The 18,606-nt window shown below is 42.1% G+C and overlaps 1 long non-coding RNA gene across 5 annotated transcripts in view; it reads left to right on the forward strand.

Moving 5' to 3' along the window:
• LOC135252579 (uncharacterized) overlaps positions 1-16,282 on the forward strand; it is a 52,551-nt gene extending 36,269 nt beyond the window's left edge. For 2 of the 5 annotated variants that reach the window (XR_010329433.1, XR_010329431.1), the window contains one exon: positions 15,463-16,282. This is a non-coding gene — a long non-coding RNA (uncharacterized LOC135252579). Of the gene's footprint in view, positions 1-8,091; positions 8,199-14,765; positions 14,858-15,462 lie in introns of all 5 variants that reach the window. The other 3 variants (XR_010329428.1, XR_010329430.1, XR_010329427.1) reach the window with 3 other exon arrangements.
• The last annotated feature ends 2,324 nt before the right edge of the window (positions 16,283-18,606 follow it).

The following is an 18,606-nucleotide window of genomic DNA, read 5'->3' on the forward strand; positions in this document are numbered from 1 at the left end:
CATCGAAAAACTACAGTCGACACAGTGCAGTGCCACCAGTTGATAATACCCAACTTGATTCCTCCCCGCGTGATGCTAAGGACAAGCACTCCATAATGACCGAAAGCTCTGGGGCTTGTTCTAAACAGCCTCTGGTTTTTTTTCCAGCTTGCCGCTTGTTTACCCGCAGCGCATGACAAGAGCGAGGCTCGCCCTAATAGCGCCCCCCGGAGGACGCCGCCGCGGCACCTGTGCTCAGCCTGAACCCCGCTGACTGATTTCTGCTGAATGATCCCGGGCAGTAGGCCAGCCGCTCAGCTGGGCTGGAGATTTTCCGAGCCGTATCGCGGGGGCTGCCAGCGAATGAAGGTCTCTAAATAGAGCAGCGGCCTCCCGGCTCGGCTGAGGGAGGTGGGGAACGGGCGGGTGGCGGGTGGCGGGGGGGGGGGTACGAGCGAGCGGTTACGGGTGCAGGTTCTGGAGAGCAGTGCCCTGCCCGGCGGAAGCAGCTTTTTAAAGGCCTCAGCCCACCAGTCTCCCAGCTTCTGCCGTCCCCTGGAGAGAGAACGCTTCCCCCCTCCCCCCCCGCCCCACTCCGCTTTTACCCGTCACAGCTGACGCTCAGCTGTCCAGCTATGTGGAGCAACAGCAGTTTAAAATCAGACCCCAGGCCCCCCTGTAGAAGCCAGGACCTAGCATGTGCCCCACTGGTGATCCTATTCTCTGGCAGGGGCAAGGCTGAGGCGGGAGGGGGGGTGGGGGGTGGGGGTGAATTGAGGGAACGGGGGGACGGTGCTCTAAACTCAATCAAGCGCACAACAGATCTGTTTTGGTAACACGGCACAGCTCAGAGAGCACGCAAGCAGGCGTGAGGGCGAGCGAGGGAGAGAGAGGCGAGAGGAGCATTCGCATTCAAACATATCAGAGGCTGAGCAGGACCAGAGTGTAAACTGCGAGAGGCCAGTTCAGGGTAGGGGCACAAAGTGCTGAGAGCTGGTGGGAGGGGGGTGGTGGGAGTTCACAGGGTTCGCGTGCGTCAGCGCGCTGCCTCTTAAAGGAGAGCTGCGGAACGGCGACGGCACTCCTGACCGCCGCGCGGGGACAAGGTGACCTTCTCATTGCACTTTGACCAATCCGGGTTTTTTGTTTCGTCTTCTAATGCGAATGCGGTGCCATGTCCGTCTGTAAGAACACAAAGCTAGTTAATATCATGAATAGCTGAAAATTATAATAAATGAACATAAATTTTCTGAAAAGTGAAGTGGAAAGGGCACACTCATCCAGTTGTGTCACGCGCGTCCGCTTTGGGCTGTAGGTAACCGTTCGCTATCGTGTACCGTATGTGATACGCCACTGTCCGCATGTCCGTGCTGACCACAACACATACAGTTACGCAGAGGCCAGCGCAACCAGCGCGTAGTTTCATTGCGACAGCCCGAACGCGCGAGGAGGAAGAACTTGACGACGTCTTTGCGAGGGGCCGCTAAGCTGCGCCAGCCCGTGACTGCTCGCTCGCTCGCTCGCTCGCCCGCCCGCGGCACGCCCCGGTGCTGTCCCACGGTCACGAGCTTCCGCCTGTGACTTAACGCCGCAGACGTGCGCTAAGCGCTCCTAACGGAGGGCGTCGTAAAGCACGCTTCGCTTCAATGGGCCTGCTGCCGCTGTCACCCAGAACCGTGGCATTAAAAACATAAAAAAAAAGAACGAGGACTCCCAAAGACGGGAACAAAGAAATCCCTGTAGTTTGGAACACGTCTGCGAGTCAGTCATTAAACAGATTTGTGACTTTTGCCCCTGAGCCAAAAGAGACTGCGAGGCATTAGGAAGTACTTAGCAAAGGCAATATTATTTTCCCATATAGCTCAGAAGATGATATTGCCAGCGATGTAGGTTAATGCTGGACTTTTCCCGGCTGGCAGGACGATGAATGAGTTGGCAAGCGCTGAGGACGTTCTTTACTGCTCAGCCACAGCTTTGCTCCAATATGTGGTTTTTTTTACTCAACAATATATCAAATCTATGCACTATCCAAATTAGTCGTTTGAAGTTATTTGTTAATTATTCACATACCCAACCAAGAGATAAAGTAATAGACATTAGGGGCCTCTGCGTGGATTATCGTGCATTTTCTTATCATGTTCAAAGTCATTATGTCATGCTGCTGCTTTGAGAAAATTGACCAGAACCTTGCTAAAATTATAATGAGGACAAAATCTGAAACTGTTGCATTTTTATCATGTCATACTTGGTCTCATTTTTAGCTCCTTTTCCAGTATGTTCTCTGGCCAGTTGAATACAAGTCTGTGGGGAATCCTGGTGCATCGCTTGTATTAACAGCACCGCAAACAGCCTTCAGCTAATCCTCGCTAAGGTGCATTAGAACCCACTTATGGGCTGGCATCCAAGAGCTAATTTAAAAGAATCCCCACCCCTCAGAAATCTCTTTTTGGGGAAGTCTGTCGAGCCACTTCCCGAGTCCCCGAGGAGTGTCTGTAGCAGCCCCTTTCTTGGCTTTTTTTAATCTGCTGTTGATGGGTAATGAATTGGCTCGTGATGAATGAGGATAATAGATCACCGGCGGTCCCCTGTCACACCAGGCCCTGGGTAATATTTTAAAATGTCTGAGCACAAATGCGGCGGCGGACTCGGGCGAGAGCCGAGGCATTTCATCTCTGGAGTCATGGAGACCGCGGAGTGCCTGTCTAATTACACAGTTTAGTAACTGATCATCTGAGAGACTGACACCTTAACATCCAATCTGATTTATTTATGGGCGCATTATGGAAGCCCCGCGGGCAATTACCGTTGCCACGCTTTTTCCGGTTTGCTGTCTGGCACCTGCTAAGGAAGAGAGGAAATATAGCGGAGAACGAGGTGAGGCGCACCCGAGACATGCTTGGGACACGTGCGAGCCAAGAGATACGGCCCATGAGAGCTCAGGTGTTATTATTTACAGAGCCGACACCAGCATCGTGGTGGCGGTAAGTAACATTGGAACATTACACACAGAGTCAGAATGTGAACGAAAGGTGTGTTTGGATAGGAATAATAAAATTGGCGAAATTTTCCTAATACTAAACAAATTTAAAAGACTGTAAATCCATTCATCGATTCGTTCACCCTTATCGTGCAATGGAAGAATTTATAAAAACCTAAATTAGAGAGTACTGGATGCTCAACCATACATCACATGAAAATGAGAAACAGATATTTGAAACTGTTGACAGGTTTTATATACAAGGGTTGTGTGGTCTGTGGCTTTAGTGTCCGAGTTGCTGTGACCTCTCAATAAAGTTTTACCTCGAAGGACAGATTTCAACACAAAATCCAAGTCTGTTTCTGGTTTTACAGTGGCACGGCTAAATTGCCTCTAATGGCACTTAAAGAAGGGCTACTTCCAAAGCCGCATCTGGTTTGCAAGTGTACTCGGGCCGCTGTGGTTTTTGCAGAATGATGGCCTTGCTTTCATTGAAACCAAAGTTACAGCCCCAAGGAGAGTGTAGTACGATAAAGAATAACACAGAAAATATGGCGATGCCCTTAAAAAATGTTGTCGTATTGTTGTCTGAACTTGCAACCTAATTAGAGCGTACAGGATCTGCACGACAAGAGTATCCGTGCAAGGTCTCTGAATTCACATTTGAACAGAGTATGTAAGTAGATTTTATACTTTGGAATGAAAATGGTATCAGCCTCTACCTTGCATATTATTGAGGAGTTGGTAAAGCTTTGGAACTCACAAAGGTGGAGGTAAAGAACAAGTCAAGCTAAACAAACCCAAAATTAAATTAAAAAATTAAATGTCATGGGGAATGGTGCAAAAAGAGGAAAAAATGATATTAAGGATGCCTGTGTCTAATATTAGCCTCTGGCATAATTTCACTTCTGTAAGTTCTTCTTCTGATGCAATATTATGGAATGTGGTCGTCCTGAGTTCTGCGCCTCTGGGCATGAGATTGCTGACTGTTTCGTTTTTTTTATTTAATTTTTTATATATGCCATACACTGCTGGTTAATATTAGGAATGAAAGTCACGTCAGTTTATCTTCCCTATAAGTGCAGCGCTGCTTCGTGTTATCTCAGCTATTGCAGGTGAGTGCCAACACTCCCAAATGAAATGTTGAACTCATTACATTCCAAACCTGGTTCGGAGCAGATGGTCTCCATAATTCCATTTCTCTCTCAGAAAGTTGAGGTCTTACGAACACTTAGCTGGATCTAATATGAATAATAAAGGTAATATTTTTTAAGTATGATTTTTTTACTGCTTATGCTGACTTCATCTTTCCTTTGCTTAAAAAATAAATGTGTTATTTATTTATTTATTGGAAAGAAAAAACAAACCTCTATAACGTGTAGTTTAAGGTCTGCAAAATCTGCAAAATACATGATGTACGTGATATATTTTATATTGGAAACTTTATTGATTACAGTCATTTTGTAAGTCCACCCAGCAGAGAATAAAGAAAGAAAGTATAGCCATTTGAGCACGGAGACACTGTAGTAACCTGTACCACTGGTGCTCACATTTTTCCGCTAGATCTTTCTGGCCTAATTTTTGTTTTTTTCTGTAAAGTAGTATTGCTTTGGTAAGTTGTCTGTAGTGCTGTCTGTTTCTGGTAAGCCTTTACATGCCAATAAAGCCTTCATAATGCTGCCACAGTTGTGACATAACACCTGTTATTATCAGCTACGACAGTGCGTTACAGCATATGACAAGTATATCATTGTCACATCATTGCTATCATGTGAGAATTGCATTTTACCAAACAGATTTCAAACCAGCAGTTACAAAGTGATCGTGGCATACATTAAGTCAGTGTAATGACATGTCGCAAGATGTAATAAGCTTTTGTCTTCCATTGTGACAGGTGATATGCCCTGCTTATGACAATCTAATGTCAGCTTTATGGCATATAGTTCAAGTGTAGTATTACCCCACTGTTAATCTTATAACTTCGGGGACATATCAACATCTGTTAATCCCCAAAACACAGCTAAATTTACGGTAAATTATTAACACCTGTAATCACGGTGACTGGTTGCTGGAACACAGTGTCGAGTGGGCTTCCCCATCCAGACAGTATTCTCACTGGGGCACAGAGAAGCAGAAGTCATTCTGTCGCTGTTTTGTAATCACAGAGCTCATGCAGTCATTCTTGTTTCATGGTCCCTGTGCACTCAGTCAGTCATCGTTTGTCATTGTCTGCAAATAGCAGCTGGCCTCTAGAGTTTTCCTCTGGAGTGTTTCTGGACTGTATTTTTATGTGCCACATACAAGTAGTAATCACATCGATTTTGCAAGCAAAAGCTCATGTCATCCTTTCAGGGTGTTAAAATTCAAACTGAAAGAACTTTAACCATATTGACAGTGTAGTTAGCTTCTGGTAGGCCTGTAACCATGCAATAGCGCATTTCATCGATGAATTGAACGCAATATTTTTGCATTATTCATTTTATTGAAATTCTATATTTTTTATCCTGGTGGCAGTGGTACGATATGATTCTTTTTACATTATATTTTAGACATTTTTTACCGTTGCTCGTTTCTTCCTCATTTCTCTTGCTCATTCTCTGGTATTATTATGCTGAGGTACCGAAAAGGCTAGCTGTCAGAAGCTGAGGGAAGCACAAGAAAGATTAAAGGTAACAGAGCAGAGCTAAGCTGAACAGCCTGCCTGGGGTAAAATTATGTCATTACATTTCCAAAACCAAACCTGAAGAAATCGACGTAGAATATTCAAATGACAGCATAATTAGCTCCTTATCTTCTGATTATTTGTAAACCGTCGCTCTGTGATCCCGCTAGCCTTCCCTTTTGGCCCCTAGCTTAGAGCCCTGCTGAGCCAACATTATTCAGATCACAGACAGGCGCCGCAGCGCACCCGCCTCAAATGGGGTGACTGTTTGGAATTCTCTGGATGGGTTTTAGAACCGGGAGCACCTCCGCCCTGTGCGTGCGCGCGCGGTATGTGCGTGTTTGTGTGCGTTTGTTACACGTGATCACATGAAATAATGCCTTGTGCCAAATGGATTACTTTTTGATAGTCGCTCATATTAGCTATTAAATGCATTCCATTAAAAAGGTACATTATTGTCCACTTCTTACATTTGATTGGGTGTAAACACTAGCACGCTGTTTCTGGGAAGTATATGCGGATTGCTTTTGAATTCTTTCTGTCACTGAAGTAGCACATCTAGACTATACTCTGCCAGGAGCCGAAGTCCTGTTGGCAAGAGCATATCCATAAAATAATTTGGTTAAATGGTTGTATATGGCTACATAAATACAATTCATTAATGATAACAGATTAAGAGAATGCTTGTTTGAGCCTGAATTTGCTTATTAATAAAATTGTAATTCCAACCCTTACCTTTAAGGCCCAATTCTCAGCGGGTCAAAATATAAAAGCTTGAATTTCTTAAGACTTTGAACTCTCACAGAATTACAATTTTTTAAGAAGCAAATTCAAGATCCTCTTTATTAGAATAAATAGAGCTTAGAGCTCCTATATATTGCCATTGGCTCTGTTGTTTATTGTCCTTTCACAATGGAGTCAATAACAATAGATAGGATCCAAACTCTATTTTATACTAATAAAGAGGATCTATGCGCATTAATCACTGAGATGGAAGATGGAGATGGAAGTGGAAGACTTATCTTTATTTTCAGTCTTCCTTATATTGAACATCTGCTCTGATTAATCACTGGTTATTTAAATACACGGGGGCAGTGAATCATTGTTACAAGGCTAGTCATCAAACCATAGACCAGAGAATTCAATATCCACTCTGCACAAACATAGTGTACTTCCTCTTGGTTTTCCGACGCTTGGGGTATTGATCAATTCAAGACTCGTACAAGTTTTCTGTGTAGATCTCGTCTATTGCTGATAAGCACACATGCGACTGCTGAGTCAGAAAAGTGGACTTTTTTTCAAAATCAATTCATTTTCGAATGATTAATAGGTCATTTAATACTTAAAGTTTAGTGTTCATAGAAGTACTGGGCTGTCAGAAAACAAAACATGTTTTTCCCGTTGTTTTATGGACTCTTTGTGCAAAGGCACACAAGGGGGAATATATCATTAATCATTAAATCGTCAGCTTTTCGCTGTCTGCACTCTATATAATGCGGCCTAATACAATTTGCAAAGAAAAAGGATTTTTTTCTTTTACAGTGATGCCACATATGACAAATGCTGCAAAGAAGAATGATTTGTCTTTGAGAGTGATGTCACCTATGAAAAATGTCCTATATAGAGTCCACCCCACAAATAGGTGGCCTACTTATTTTCTGAATATAATAGAACGGACTGAAAAACCAATACTACTTTTTCCTTTGCCGTTGTTTAAATGATTCACTCATCTCATCTCCCATACTGTAATCTCCAGCTTCTTTGATTGGAGAAACTGGCTCATTGTATGACTCTACTCTACACTGCCTTTACTTTTCCTATGTAAGGACACTGATTTGTATAGTGGTCATGATGTGTATCACTTTGTGGCAAACTGCAACATTATCATTCTGCTGATAAACTGATATTATGGGTCTCCTTTAGAGCAATAAGAGCTTGTTGTAAAGTTACCAGCACTTATCTACAGTATGTTTTGCCATTTGACAGCGTGAGAGTACTGTTCCCCAGTGACATCACTCTGCCAGATGCAATGTGTGACTTGTCTTCTGTGGAAACTTCATGAGTGGGCACCGGTGGGGAAACCAGCCCGCTGGAGACGGGGAAAGTCACAGGCGCCTCTGTTTTTTTTACCCCTCAGCCGCCCTGCGTCACGTCTCAACGAACATGGAGTTTCAGCCGTCTGAAACATCAGAGCCACACCAGAGCGGCAGTTCCCACCAATGTACAATCGAGCAAAAAGACGAACTGAAGCCACAATAGACCAGAATCCTGCCACAGAACTGTGTTTTTGTCTTTTGATCTGAGAATAAAATGCAAAAGAGAAGCTGTTTGTTTTTATAGATCTGTATCTATTTATATTTGATGCATGAAAGCTGATCAGATATTCTCGGGTTCTCAAAGGTAGCAGAAAAACAGAACTGTCGTCTCAGTTATGTCATTTTTGACAGGTTGTTACCATTTTATTTTTTTTCAGGAATATTGCGCAAAACCATACCCTAACCTTCTGTGCCAATCCTCTGGAGTGTGCCCTGTGATTTACTAAACAGAAAAGGAAGGAAGGTCAAGTGCAAAAACAATGAAGTAAGTAAAGCTGGTTGTCCAAATTCAAGACAAGATTATTTGAAATTTAGAGCATTGTCCTAAAGCATTTGGGTCAAATTATGGAGTCTTTTTTTATTAAGTGAGAAGCCAGAAATCCACTTGCCCTTTAGTTTCCCAACTCGTGTTTCTCTCCACATTTAAAATCGAGCTCAGTGCTTTCATCTGGAATGAAAACTCAGAACAGAGGATGAACCCTCAGAGTGTCACATGACCAGGAAAGCAGCCTCTGATACAAACGGTCACACGCAGGACAGTGAAGTAAAGTAGAGTTAGGTTACACTGCCAGCAACAGCGCGGCCTACCTTATCAAAGGTAAACTCACACTCTGCCCTGGAGCGGCTGGGATTCCACAGGGGGCCACAAATGTGCTAACGGAAATACCCATAACCCCCTTCCCCCTCCCCCACGAGGGCTTTGATGAAAACACGCTCAGCGCGCAGACGTAAGAACATGAAAGGCGTGAAAGAACAAAACATGCGCAAGTAATGCAGTTTCGAGTTTCCGCACTTCTCCTTTTTGCGTTCAGCCCGCTGGTACAGGCAAGATCCACCCAAATTTGGTCCCCGCTGGTACGGAACATTCTGTGTGCTCCGTGGTAATACTCAGGGCTAGAGAACATGTACAACTACGTCTGACACTTCCTGTCCTTAGCTGAGGTTCCTCCATCTTTATATCACTTGTTTCAATTTACATATTATCACACCAGACTTCCACTGTGAGCCCTCATGTAATACTGCTGAATACCATTCACTGCAACACTGAACCTGGGACAATGACTCATATGGGCGCAAAGCAATAACCACAGTATATGTGGAGTATAGAAGTTCATGTAGCACGATTTGCAAGTGTATCACAAGTGATTCTCGCAGTGGCTTTGTATACATGACTGTATCATGGATGTGAAATGTACAATGACAGAAATACTTTTTACAGCAGTATATAGACTGAGACAGAGCAGGAGGGTGTGGTTTTGATTTATGCCTGCTCATCTCACTTCTGGTTTTATGCTTCAACTTGTGGCATACTTTGCGGTGTCCAGGTGTGTGACTATAGAGATATTGAGTTAGTGGCCATGGAAATCACTGTGCTTGTTTGCAGAGAAATCAATGTAGGCTACTGCTTGATCAGAACTAGTTGTGAATAGATTTTTCTTTGCTTTTAATGTCCCCTTTATTCCATAAATGATAACTTTATTAGTTATACTATTTATTAATTATAATTTCTCTTATTTTTAGAAATTTATTTTATGATAAAGATGCAACCCTCTGTCTTAAATCAGACATTGGGGGCTGTGCAAGTGTAGGTACTAGCTACCCCCCGACCCACCACCACTGATCTTGCTCTGAGCTGAGCAGTACAATAGGTGAGTCACTGTACTTTTTGACAAAGCTGTGAACACCACGCATGTTAATATCAAAGCCAGAGGGTCTTTTTTCAGATGTTTGTGTCATACACAATACATATCATGGTATTTTGTGTTAACATTGTTAATAAACAAAGTAACATTTAGGCTATTAATCATTAAAACATAATCAATATACGAGTTTAAAAAAATGAAAGTTAGTTTTAAGAAACTAGTTAACCTAAAAACTAGTTAGTTTTAAAAATTGTATTGAAAAGTTTAAAAAGTAGTTTTTCAGTTTCTCTAAATGTTTTGAAAAGCCTGTAATCTGAATAACTGACATCAGTGTATTTCTTCACAATCAAAAAACATTGATTTCAAAGGTAAGGGCTAATTATCAATTAATTCCATTTTTCACAGCAGTGCATTTATGCTACTCATTGATACCATGAAATCATGGTTACTACAGAATTGTTTTGTATGGTCATTGCGCAGTCACAAAACCATGACATTCCAGGCAGCCATGGATCAAAGGTTAAACAAGACCAGGTCAAAACCTAGTATATGGCTGGACCGGCCGACCAATGGTGTAACTTCATAACTCGGCCGACCAATAATGTAACTTCATCACTCAGTCACTCAGTCACAGACATTTGCGTTTGTAGGGCTGGCCCCGCTGTTGCGGTCCAGCCAAAAATACTATAATATACAGCTTTAGTGAAGTTGTACGTCATTATAGTAACAAAATCAGTCGCCTTCACTTGAATTATCATTTCTAACTAACAGCGTGTCAAATCGAGCAACACTGGTTATTCAGAAATGTTTGAAGGATGATCTCCACAGTTAGCATGAAAAAACATCACAGCTGAAAGTGTACTGGTGACGATGTAAAATTATCATATTGTCAACCCCTAGTCTGACTAACAGTAAATGTCACCCCATTTTGTATTTAATCATTGTGATTAATAAAGAAGGGGAAAAAATGTGTCCAAACTTACACATTTTTTCTTTAACCTAGCATTTGAACTCTGAAGACAAACATGATACCTGCTAGTAAAACGCTCATATAATGTGATCGTTAAACAGTGACAGGTCAGCATTGCAGACACTGATGTTAGAGGGGGTGACAGTTTCCTCACAGTTTTTTTCCACAGAGGTTACTGTCCACAGGTCTCTGAACCATAGTTTTCATTTCCTGACCCAAGTACTGTGGATGGCTCAAAAAGGTATTTGGGGCAGGAGGGTTTTTAGGAGCGTGCTCTTACTCACTCTTCCCCTGAGCTCAGGGACTTCCCCTGGCCTTTCCCCTTCCCCCCCCCTCTGCAAACCAGGTCGAAACACCAGAAGCATCATGCGAACGCCTTCCTGAAGACTGCTGATCTCATGGGGTTCTGTGAAAATGAAACAACATCTCGTAACTGAGCTTTCAAAAAGAGATGGAGGTTGCACCGAATATCAATTTCTTCCCTGCAGGTGGCCCAGTTGCCGGTTCTGTGATAAACATCTTGGGCTTTCTGCTCAAAGAAGGGCAGAGCATTTCTGATTCTAGGCCTTTGTGAGTAATAAGTGATTTCTGGGCACTTATGACTAGATTAGGGTAAGCTCACACGGCTGTGTATTATATGAGGAATGTGAAAGCACAGGTCCACCCCTCTTTCCCTGAATCTGAAAATAGCATTCTATCTGTCACAAGAGGACAGTAAATTGAACCAGTTCTGGTTTTTGCTGCAGCTAAGGGTTGTCAGGAGGAATATAGAGCTATAAGGTTATGAAACACTTTTTTGGATGAAAAATGACAGCTGAATACAGGGAACAATTGCAATTGGTACAATGGACATCAACAATAGACATATCAAATGAATCCCATATTTGACATACTGTATTATAATAGTATTGAACAGATGAAATGTACTCATTAATAATTCAAATGCCAGCAATGAGAGCTGTATAGCATTGTGTACTTTGTACAGTCATCCAGTGCAATGGCTGTACTGTTCAGCTGGTGGCTTGCGGAGTGAAAAGAGGCTAGCTGCATGATTTGTAGGATGCATATCCCAGGAACTGACAGGGGGTGTTGCAGTGATGGGATGGTTGACAACTGTGATTCCAAATTGGAGAAATAATGTTCAAAATGATTTTTTTTTTTTAATCTGACTGCTTGAGTCCACAGAAACATTTTGAGATTCAGCTCAACCCCGTAAATAAAGCAGGTGCTTGCCAGTGAGAAACCTGTGGAGACAAGATTCACAGATGAGGCTCTAACTGAACTGAAAGATGTTTCTGACTCTCTGGCTGTTGCCGCACAGGTTTTGGGATAGTTTGCATGGCGATTTGGAAACCCTTTCTAGGTTGCGATGCAAATCAATATTTTTTCATCATGTCCAAGATCAAGGAAACGGTTGTATCCTAATTTGTGGCACAATTTGGTTATTCATGCAAATTGGGTGCCCTTTAATGCGAACATAAACTCAAGTGTTGTAGATAGACGGACCTGCATCGCTTGCATTTGGATTTAAATTGTCGAATTTGATGGTCAAAAAATGATTCATACACTATGGTCTTTCTCTTTTCATATTTTTTTCTAGCTATTCATTGGAATAGAATTTTATTTCAGCTCTTCAGTCGGACGTTTCCTGAACAGTTTTCAATAGTAACTTTCCTCACTGAAAAAAATGCTTCATTGGATAAACCAAAAACTGAACAATTGGATGAACTGAACATTTTTAGGTAAATTCAAATGAACCTAAAAAGTTTCAACGGAGATTCTAACTGAGAAAATATAACCTAAGTGTAACAAATTTTTAAAAATTTAATTCTCCACATTCTCAATGCTTCAAAATATTTTAAGTCAGTTGGAAATGGAATGATCACTAGTAGAGCTAGACTGGTAAACCTGTTCTGTTATAGTTACTGTAAATGCAACTAAATTATATTGCTTTATTAATATAGTTATTTGTATACATTGTATGGAGTAGTATCCCTACAAGGTGCTGAAGCTGAACCTTCATTTGACTGAAAGAGCCTGAGGAGAAGGCCTTAAAGCAAGTTCCTCTCCATGTGCTGTCATGTTTCAAAGGTATGCATAGTAGATGCTGGGACGATAACTCGGCATATTCATTCTGAGCCCCAAAGGCCAAATCAAACAGAGTTTTTTCCACTCCGCTTTGCATTCTCACGGGACTCAAAAAACTACAACCATAAATATTTCACTGCTTTGCATGTCTGTCTTGTGAAAAGCACGTTTTTCCCTACATTCTCTCATGGTGTATCCACCTTTTTCAGATCACGTTTTACAGTACTCAGTTCTGAGCCTTAAAGGTCTCAAGAAAATGTTCAGTTACAGTGACGTGTTGCTCATGCTGATTCAGTTTTCATGTCAAAAACTTAATTGGCCTCCTGGCGGTGAATGCAGGCGATATCGTGGCTCTAATTCATATCACAGATAAATGCACCTTTACAAATGTTGTCATTTAGACATGAAAATTGCAGTTGTGAAGTGCTTTGATAGCAGCAGTTATGCATTGACTGGCTTAAACAGTTGTAGCTACACGTGTGTTGGAAGTGTAAAACCTGACGATAATGCTTCAGAACATTCCAGAAAGGCCTTTAAGTGGATTTGTTTATGTGTCTCATTCCTGCCTCTTGTCCTCAAGCATGGGGGACAATTGCTTGGGTTCAGTCAACAGTTGTACTTAACTTGACAAACGAATACAGACAAGTGTTAGTTTTCTCAGTGTAAACAGTTTTTTTCCCCATAAATTTTGGTAATTGCTGTGCTTGTCAAGCTGTGTTTGTGAAGAAAAGAAAAACTAGCACTTGCATGCAATTGTGAGCAAGTTAAGGACAAATGTTTATTGAATCCAGGGGCATCTCTCCCTTGTGATCTTAGGTCATCAGTGATGTAAAAACCGCCTGTATTGTCAGCATAATCAAAGAAGATGTTTTGATGGCTGTGACTTGGAGTATGAAGGAAGAGTAACTTTCTGGACAATATTGAGTCACTCACTCTGTTGAGGACTAAAGGCCCTTGGTTATATCACATTACATTATTCATTTGCTTAGAAGACTCACTTATCCAAAGCATATGTAACTTGCATCATTTTCTATTTTTAATCTTTAGCTGCTCCTTTATAATTCATGATGTTTAAAGAGGCAATTTGGGTTAAGTACCTTGCGCAAGAGTTCAACAGCACCTTAACAGCCTTCCTACTTGTCTCTTAAATATGTCTAAAATGCACGGAAGTTAAAGGTTTTGTCTGCTTCATGAACAGTTCTATGTACAAGTATACTTCCAGTTTACATAACAGTATCAGCATTCAACCAACACCTGCACCACCTCAATTATTTCTCAACTCCAACTGGGCAGTTATTCAGAAAGAAAGCCGTGGGTGATTTAGGATAGTGACGTCATATCAAAGCTTATGATGACAAGTTGAGGATTATGAAAATTAAATAAAACGAAAAAAATGAGTCATTCCTATTTCTGTTCTACTTTGTGTGGTGTAGCCTATTTGTTTTTTGAAAAGGGTGTCACCTTTTTTCTCAATGGAATATATTGCAGAAGGGCATTATTTTAAACCACGCTGGCTTTTTACGTCTTAGTTCTCACCATATTCAAATGGTTAGAACATGTAGTCCCTTTACTGAGGGCTTGATTTCAAGGAGCTGAATGAAATATGCACATGCTTTTAAGAGAAATGGAAAAGTCAGTGTTCATCAACTCCATACGGGTGGAGCTACCATGTGGTCAGTAAAAAAAAAAGTAAAAACGGACTCATTAATCGCAAAATGTTTTGATTGGTTCAGAACAGGAAGTTCTTGGTAGTACATGGCAGCCCAAACAAGTTTTGTATTTGAAAATTCTCCGGATCTACAACCTGTAAAACACTATTGATTTATACAAGTTTGTAATTCAGTAGTATTTACACACGCCAGAACGATTTCATTCCATAGTTTGAATCATGTGATTATTTGTCTGATTCAGGTTTATTTCAGTCTCAACATGAGATGATTCATTTTCTTTGTCTGTCTGTATTTTTTCCTGTAAGTTATGCAACGGGCACAGCTGCACTCCTACCCCTTTTTCAGTGATAGAATTTACTCGCTCCTGCTGTTTTATGTATCATTTATTAGTCAGTGAGGAGTATCAGCGACTGAGCGATAGCAGTTTTCCCACCTTTATATCGAGTGCTCATTCTACACAGGAAATTGTCTGCAGCGACCACCAGACCATCCTGAGATGTGTCTGATTTCCAGAGGGAAGCGGGTTGGCAGTCTAATGGTAATAATAGAATTAGTAAGTGAGGGCCTCCACAAATAATTCTAATGAGTTCCAATAACAAATGCACCAGTGGAAATTATGTATAAACACTGCTGTTTCCTATATTTTTAAAAAATCTACCTCCTACATTGTTGTGACCCAACATTGAATGGCCCACCACTGGCTTAATATCAAGTAAGAAACAAACACTCAATAATGACTCTATTAATGATTGGATGGAATACAACATGCCATATGAACTCAAAGCAAAACATGATGGGCGTTCTTGCATGTTACGCTCAACATTTTTTATGCTATGGGCCACTAAAAAATATCTGTACAAATCTCATCTCATGTTTGAGGATACGCAGTTTTTATATTCCGTTTTCCACAGGTGTACTGCGCTCAAAGGGAAACCTTTCCTGAAAGGTCAAAGGGAGCCCATCGTAAAGCACTGGTAGATGGAAGGATACTGTTAAATACCTCATAGTGGGAGCCCACTTGCAGTTTGCTTGTACTTGATTTTGCAGTGGCTTTTCTCAGGTTTTTGACTGCAGAAGGTAGGCTAGTTATGATGGAACAATGATGTTTTTAACCATGAAGAGACATCTGAAGCATGAAATTATACGCTTCCTTAACAGGTGCTGTGGTCCGGGGATTTGGAAGGAGGGGACATGCTGTGCTGCTACAGGACGTGAGGATATCTGGGAGTGCAGCCCCCGTCTGTGTCTCCTTGTGATTGGACTGGACATGACCGGGCCTCTCAGACGGAAACGGCATTATGTCATCGTGTTTCGCAAGCACCACAGTATTTTCTCAAAAGCTTGAAATTGATTTTTAGCATATCTGGAAAATACCAGAAAGTATTGCTAACGGGCTGCTGGGTGGCTCATCCTGTTAAGGCACCGTTCCAGTGCACGGTCTGGTATGGAATCTGGGCCGTGCCAGCACTGAATGTGGCCCGCATCCATGGAAGACGCGTAATCGGTCGACTACCTCTGACTCAGAGGACAGAGTGACTATGACAACATACGTTCTGGTGGAGAGCACATGCGTGTTTTTGACGATGGAGTTGGCTAACAGTATTACGGCATGAGCACGATCGGCCATTCCAGATTTGGGGGAAAGAAGTGGGCTAGCGTATAAAAGATGTAAAAGTATGGAATTCTTCACAAGGGAGAATTTTTTGTCGGACACGTCACTGGACACACGTTAGCAGTGGGACGTTTGCTGATATATAAACCCCTGAGACATCCATCCAGCATTCTCCCTGTGGATTTTTTCCCTTTGTACCGTTGTATTATCCTTAGTCCCTTTTAAACCGTGTCACTCAGTGTCTGCAGACTCTGTAGATCCATCTGTGAATCAGTCAAGCGCTGCACAAAGCCTTGTAGAAGTCTGAATGAGTTATGAACGGAGCAGTTTGAATAATGTGTGAATAAATTGTGCAGTTGAGAAAAATCTCATTTGTCTGCATGTTTCTTTCTACCCTTCAGGCAGTCAGTGGAAACTGCTATCATCTGTTACAGTTATTAAAACATGGGTTTTCGGTGTTCAGTGACCTGGAGGGACTCTCTCTCTCTTCCTCCCTCGCTCCCTCTCTGTCTGTCTTTCCATTTTTTTCTCTCACATACATGTGCAGGCACTCAAACACACACTGCATGTGCACACAGACACACACACACACAGCCATACCGACACACACACACAGCATGTGCGCACACACGTCCGTACGCGCACACACACACGCACACAGCCAGAGGGAAATTGTCTTTTCCAGGTATAGCGATTCACAGGTGCTTTGGAGCACTTTGCATAAGATTTGCATGGCCTGCAGTAATGCATTGAACAAATGGCGTATTTCCAGCTAATACCTGAGTAAAGATGAGTAAGTGTTGAAACCCATCACTGTTATCTTAGTATTTTTGACCAAAGATGGAAAAAAATCACCATAAAATAAGTTACAATATTTGCATGATTTTCAATGTACCTGTCAACAGCCGAGCTTTGGCACTGCAGTAAATTAGGCACAGCTTCAGCTGAGCTTCTCCAAGTGAAGTCGCTAACAGGAGTGCTTAAGTTTAAGACCTTAAGTGTAAGCTGACAGTTGTGCATCTAGTCAGCCTGAAACCGGGCGAGTCTTCAATGTCTCGCACAAGGATATCTGTCGCCTTGAAGTGCAGGTTCCCCGTGGTGTCTCAAGGGGGCGCCGGTCTCAGATCTGCTGCGTGCAGTGATGAGAGTGTGGCTGCCGGGGGGGGGAGCTAGCCGCAAACCCTTTCCCACCAGGCGGCCAGAGACTGAGCATCGTACGCGGAGATGACACCTGGCAGGAGGAGTTGTGAAATGAGCGATTAGGGAGTGGCGTAAATGTCCCACAGGGAAAAGAGGGCCCACAGTCTGACACCAGGTGCTGCGGACAATCGCCTGTCTTCTCCGCTGATGTTCGCCGTCGTTCGAAAGACTGGACGCGACCGCAGTCTGGCCAACATGTAAGGAGAGTGGTAAAAAAACAGGCGACTGCGCCTCAAAGTTTCCATCGCTGCGAAACGAACGCCGTGCTTTCGAGTTATTCCTCAGGAATAGGCTCGGGTTTGTGTGTCTTCCTGTCCGGTGGCTTATCGCCGCAGAGGGATCAGTTCTGAGTAAGCGCAAGCACCTGGGGCTGCTCTGCCGTACAGTTATTCAAATTTCATTCGTTTTATCTGCTCGTGAATTGACATCATGCTGGAGGGGAATTCCAAGTGGCAATATTCAGTATTAGTAGCTGAGGAACATGTTTTCTTGAAGGACCTTGCTCTCTGCCCCCCTCCCCTTTTCTTTCTGGTCCTTGAACAGGACTAATGCAGCACAATTCAGCATCTACAAATGAGAGATTTGATGCAGCTGTGTTTATTGGCTCTTATTTAAAAAGCCCAGATCAACTTTAGTCACTCCATAATATAGGTGTTTGTTTGGCTGGATTCATCAAAGAAATTAGCTTAGGAAAATGTATATACTTCAGAAAGTAAAGCAACAAAGGTGAATCACATTCACACCTCTCCGTCCATTTTGATATTTACTTTATAATTCTGTGCCACGGGTGGGTGTGTGTGAGTGCGTGTGTGAATGTGTGTTTGTGTGTGTGTTTTGTTTTTTCATCATTTATGAAATACTAATAAAACAAAATAATTGTGAAGACCTGTTACACCTAGAATGTCGATCAACTGCTATAGAATACTTTATTTTGGTATTATGTACGCGCACCTGATTCTGAATATAAACTGAGTGAGCAGGAAGCAGATAACATCTATAATATGAGTGGCTCAATATGTGGGAGAGTAGTGCTATGATGGTTATGGTTATGCTGCTGTTATTCTTTGATAGGCGTAGGAACAAGGCATTCGTCTTTACAGATCTCATAAATGATCACTTGTTCCTCAAAACATAGGCAACAAAAAAAGTACACACTGTCTAAGAGAAATATAATAATAGATATAGATTTTCCCCTTAAACGTGACATTTTCAGTCAACAACTTTTGAAGTATTCAAAATAGGTAAAGTATTCAGTGAACAACCTCCAAAAAAGCAGTCGATACAATAAACAGACAAGCAGTGTTTTTCCAGAAATGTTGGAAGTGGACGAGAAACAAACATTACACAAAAGAGAACAAATATTCATGCTGATATTAAAGGACGTTGTTTTTTTTTTTCCTGGGAATAAACCTGGCAAAGATGCAAACACCTATTGTACCATATAAGAGAGACAGGAAATTAGAAGTTTAGATGAAGATTAAAAGTAAGGA

The sequence above is a fragment of the Anguilla rostrata genome, chromosome 4 (genome assembly GCF_018555375.3).
Source record: "Anguilla rostrata isolate EN2019 chromosome 4, ASM1855537v3, whole genome shotgun sequence".
NCBI classification, from domain to species: Eukaryota; Metazoa; Chordata; class Actinopteri; order Anguilliformes; family Anguillidae; genus Anguilla; species Anguilla rostrata.